This window comes from Microtus oregoni, unplaced genomic scaffold (genome assembly GCF_018167655.1).
Source record: "Microtus oregoni isolate MIOR12 unplaced genomic scaffold, Mior012 000007F_ref0000211, whole genome shotgun sequence".
Taxonomy (NCBI): Eukaryota; Metazoa; Chordata; class Mammalia; order Rodentia; family Cricetidae; genus Microtus; species Microtus oregoni.
The window spans coordinates 52,647,548-52,653,217 of record NW_024543066.1 but is presented as its reverse complement, the minus strand read 5'-3'; positions in this window follow the sequence as shown (position 1 = coordinate 52,653,217).

Below are 5,670 nucleotides of genomic sequence, written 5' to 3'. Positions count from 1 at the left end.
TGCGCAGGCGTCCCCGGGACCCCAGAGCTTTACTTTCCCACCCTGCTCTTGGCAGGAGAGTCCTCAGCAGGATCCCCCCACCCCATCCTGCCCCAGCACCCCGCCTTCCCTGTGTTCAGGACACTGTGGGACTTGTTCCCAGTCCCCGTCTAGCTCATTTCACCCAGGCTTTTACACACTGGCCTCCGTCCCATGGTTGCTGTCGGAGTTTCGGTTCTAAAGGAGCAGACAGAGGCCCCTCCTCTCCACAATTCCTCATGCTTCACTTTGCCCCAGCTTCCCTCCCCCAGGAGGCTGTACCATGGAGGGTCAAGGAACCCTGGGGTGGGGGCAGGGTCCCCTGGACCCCAGTTCTACCACTGAGACACCAAGCACTATGGTGATGTTTGCCTATGTCAGGCCCAGGTAACAAGCCATTTATCCCTTCTCCTGGCCTTTCTGTTCACACCAGCCCAAGCACTGGGCTTCTTGTTGGCAGTGCTAACAGGACCACTGATCAGGGGCCTTGGTGATGCTGAATCAGACCACGGCTAGTGTATCACCTGCTACCTGCCCTTCGTCACCAGCTGCTCTCTTCCCGACTGCCCAAGGCTTCAGGCCTTGCTAGCTGCAGGTTGGAGGAACAGAGGCTGGGAAGGCATTTAATGAACTTTCCTTAGAAATGGAGGGGGCAAGCTACACTTCTAGAAGCCCCCACAAACTGGGTCCAGGAAGGCCAGCATGTGGATGCAGGATGATCTCGTGCCAGGGTTTTTCTTCCTTTCCATAACCAGAGGGTCAGGACGCTGGTTACGGGGAGCTTGGGTGTGTACCCTAATGTATCCCACTTCTTTTGGCGACTACCCGTCTCTGTGTCTAGTCTGGAGTCCTTGCTTGCTGATGCTTCTCTGGGTGAAACATGTTTGATTTCAGCCTGTGGTCTGGGGAATCATCTCAGTAGGACAGTGAGATAGACTGTAACAGGACTTGGTGACACACCTCCATAACAGTTACCTGACAGCCACCAAGCCCCCCACGGTGAGGCCAGAGAGGGTTAGGAGGGAGACTCAGAAATGTACTGTGGTCTTCTCTCCCAAGGGCTGGCCATCTTTGATTCTAAAGTGGCTGAGGGCTGCCTGCTCTGCGCCTCCTCGTCCACATTCGCGTGGTACGGCTTGAACTGCTGCTCTGTGTCCTGCCAGGCAGTGGCCATGCCTCACAGCAAACAGATCGTGGCTCTTCCTGAGCAGCCCTTTGGCCGCCTCCAGCCTCTGGCTCTCTGGAAAAGGGTAGAGCCCTCTGGCTCAGTTTGCCTTGAATAGTGGGGCAGAGAGACTGCGCCCTTCTCTGGGAGCAGAGGACAAGGGAGAGGCCTGAGGGACAGGGCTGAGCCCCTGGGGGTCTTTTGGAGGAGTAAGGAGCACCTGCTCCCAGGGGGCCCTGTCTGGGCTTCCCTGAGGGATTTCCTGGCCTCTGCAGCCCTCTGCTCCCCACTTGTGCCCTGAGGAGGTGCAGGACATTGCTGGCCCCAACTCCTCTAACCATTGAACATGAGCCTCTTTATTTCCTGCAGCTTTGAAGAGAGGGTCCACCAAGAGTTTCTGTCGCCCCCAACCCCAGGAAAAAGAAAGGGAGAGAAGTCCTGAAAATAAACCCTGCAACAATCTTCAAGGAGAGACCTGTTCGAAGGCCTTTAATCCCTTAATCCCTCTCAGATGGGCCTTGAGACGCTAATGGCTCTCCAATTATTCCCTCCTATTTTCCCATAGCTGTGAGGACTTCTGAGTGGAGAGAACTTCTGAGTGAGGGATGAATGGAACGCCCACACCAAACCAGCTCTGAGTGGTTGGAGAGGTGGGGGGAGGGCCAGGAATGCCCAGCTGGGGTGTCAGGCTTCCCATGGCTGACACCCGGCTTCAAGGCACAGTGGCGAGTTTAGGACAATGAGGCAGTTGGGGTCTGTCCTAGAGAGCCAGGTGTGGGACTGGGGTTCCTTCAATGTGAATGGCCCATTATTCGGCCAGAGCATAGTTGTTGAGGGTCTTTTTGTGACCTCCCTCCCTATAATCACCCTGGGAGGGAGGTGATGGTAAGGGTGAGGAGAGCCTCTAAAGCCTTCTTAGAGAACAGTTGGCCATTCAGGCCTTTGACCCTTCTTGTCTCCAATAGTCTAGGATTCAGTGATCTCTGTATGTGGGGGGTGAAGGGCAGCAGACATAGCCAAGATCTGGGGCCAGGCTCCTCCCCTTCAGTGTAGCCTTCTTTGGAAGATAGGCCACATTCCCAGCTACCACCATATCTCGGGCACCCAGAAGCCTTGTCTGACCTCTTCAGACATATTTCCTTTGGGGTCAGTCCTGCCTAAGAGCAGCCACTGACCCTTGACTCTGGCCTTGTTCTGTCTTCATGCAACACTCCCCTACAAACTCCTTGTGGGGTCAGTCATCAAGTCTGTTTTCCATAGAGAAAACACAGCAGTTAGGAGATTTGAGCTAGATGACTTACTCAAAGGCAGGTGGAAGACTGTGTGCCCTGGAGTCTTCAAACACCAGGCAAGTCATTTACACTGCCTTGGTCCAGCCCCTCTACCCCAAATGCTCCTTCCCCTTCCTGCGATCATTGGGTTTGCTCTAATTGCACCTCCGTGAAAGGAGACAGAACTTGGGAGGTGCTTGGGAGCTGCAGAGGGAGGAGGAAGACAAAGGCAGCCAGGGTTGCTGATCTTGACACTAGACAGTGGATTAGTGGTTACATGGGGGTTCCCCATACTGCTCCATTTTCCTGTGTATCACCAAAATTTTTCTCAAGACAACAGTTGGCTAAACCCCAACTCTCTTTAACTGACTTTAAGCTGCAACTCAGAGCCGGCTTTCCCTGCCCTTCCCTTCTCTGCAGGGTTTATACCAAGTGTTTACTGTCTGCCGTTCTGATTCTTGTCAGTCTTCCTCACAGGTCAGAGGTCATGGGTTCCAGTGGCACAATTTTGAACAAGCCGCTAGCCCCAACCTGCCACTCCAGGGATTAGTGCAAGCCCAGATGACTTGCTGACTTAAGGCTCTTGCAGAATTGCCTCAGAGCAAGGCAGGGTCCTTCACATTCTTGGCCTGGGACCATAGCTGGAGGGTCCTTCCCTGGGGTCCTGCCGAGGCTAAGCCTCCAGTTGTCTCCACTTCTCACTTTGCCAGGCATCCACAGCGAGTGTGTCCTGTCAGGGCTGGGTGCGAGGGCTGGTGCCCCAAGGCCTCTTTATTCCCAGCAAGAGTGATGGCCGAGGAGGTGAGGAGCCCCTGCAGTGAAGCAGCCGACTTTGCAGGGCTATTCTTGTTTCATAACAATCGTGAGAGCCACCACTGTGAATCCTCACTTCATGCCCTATGCTGGACCAAGCTCTGCACAGACATTAGCTTAGTTTGTTTTCCAGGAGTTCTGAGAAATATCTACTGTTTCTGTTCCCATTTTTCTGACGAGAAAGGTAAAGCAGCCTCTGGACATCTTTTGTCTTCAGCTCAGCTGTACAGACAGAGGAAGGGAAGGGTGAAGGGTGTTGAGGTTCAGAAGGGGACAGTGGCACAGCATCTCCCTGGCTGGCAGCAGACTTCTCTCTACTCACTCCCCAGGTCCCTAGGCAGGGACTCCCATAACCCTCTAGAGGCAGCAGAGAATGACCACCATTGCTGGCCCCATAGCTTGTTGGTTCTTCGGGATTCACCTGGTGAATTCAGGTGCTCACCCACAGTGCCAACTAGAGAGGCGGAGGGGGCCAATCCTGAGGACTTATGGGAGGATGGGGGAAGACCATAGGATGATGACCAAGTCCGCAGCCTAGGAGGTGATGAAGGGTGGTGGGGAGAGAAGGACTAGAAACATCCTGGCTCCTCCCACTCCAAGCCAGAACAATAAGGTGGAGCCTTCCTTCTCCCTTCCTCCCCTCTCCTCCTCTTCCTTCTTTTTGTAAGAGAATATGTGTAAATTTATTAAGGTGAAGTGAAAAAGATCTGAGTGTGGGAGGGGCTCCAAGAGAAGAGGACCTTACTGATTCTTTTCAAATCCAGGGACCCCTGATGTCCTGACCGCCACAGTTGAACACTACCTGCCCCTTTTAATGTATTTTTATTTTTATTTACTTATCTTGAGACAGAATCTCACTATATTACCTTGGTTGGCCTGGAACTTACTACATAGACCAGGTTGGCCTCAAACTCACAGAACTCTGCCTGTCTCTGCTTCCCGAGTGCTGGGATTAAAGGTGTACACCCGATCCCAGACCACCGTCTCTAATCTTAGACAAAATCAACATATCTTAAATTAAACTGGGCTTGGAGGGTAGCTCACTGGTAGAAGGGTAGACTGGCACAGGTAAGACATTCCATCCCCAGTACAAGAAAAATTCATTTTTGAATAAGCACTCATTTCACATGGGATAGAAGAGCCCTATTTACCTGCTTCTCATTGGGCTCCCAGAACTCCTGCTCTCAGGCCTCTTAGCTATAAAAGGAAACAATCACCCCATGACCAGAGTGTCCATATATGCCCTGAATGTGTGGGGAGCAGCCGCTATTGCTCAACTCTCAGGGGAAGCCAGCAGGCAGAGAGAGGACTCCAGATGAGTCACAGGATTGTTGGTGGGCAGAGAGAGGACACAGTGTGTGCAGAGGCTAGGAGATGGGACACTGCCATGTTTCCAGGACTGTAGTGTCCTTTTAGTATGTAGGCAAAGAGGAAGCATGCAGACCTGCTGAACTAGACTCCCACGGTCTGCAGTCAACTGCAGACTGCGCTCTCTCAGCACCCAGAGAGGGTATGACTATCTGTCTCTCCCTAGGAAGAAGGAGGGATCTGAAAAGGGCCAGCCCTGGTCAGAAAGACCCCTGATATCTCCTTGACTAGCGGGCTGGCCTGGGTTTGCGCAGGGATTCCCCAGACTTGACTGTGTATCTGGGAGGCTCAGTGCATCCTGACACTGACCATGTGCCCAGTTAGTGCTGCAGTTATGACGGCCTGCCTGTCTCTCTGCCTATGTGGTAGGGACCTGGCACCCTCCTTGCACAGGCTGGGCTTTCATCAGGCACTTCTTCTAGCTAGGATTTCCGGGTGGGCACAGGTAGGAGCAGAGCACGTGACTGTGAGCTCGAGGAAAAGACACTCCTGCCTGGCCCCTCATTTCTGCACCTTCTCACTCAACACCCCCACTCATTACAGATCCACAGCCAGGCCCTGGTTCACACCACCGAGCAATTAGATCGCTAGCACAGCCCCCACCCACCTGCTCCAGCCCCAGCACTTTGTTTCAGCTCTAATCCCTTAATCTCCCTCCATTGCAGGCTGGCTCTGGGGTTTTTGCCCTGCAGAGCCTCTTCCCTTCCTTTCTTCCCCCAATTAGGGGCCCCTTTTTTTCCACAGAGAGCCCCTTTCTAGCCTGAGGCCTCCTGCCTACAAGAAGTAAGACTCTGCTGTCTCTGGTCTTGAAGTGAGTGGCTCCTTGTAGCGGTTTTACTCCACCTAGAAGTCTTTTCATAGGGGAGGCCGCCATCCTATGACCAGGACTGGTCTGGGGATGGTCTGGGACAAAGGCTAGGGTGTCTAGGATTGGCTCCTCCCGCCCCTTTGTCTCTTCTTGTTCCAGTTTCTCTGCGTTCTCTGGAACTGTCTTCCTTGGCCCCTTCATAATGACTTCTGTTTTCTTTCAACTCA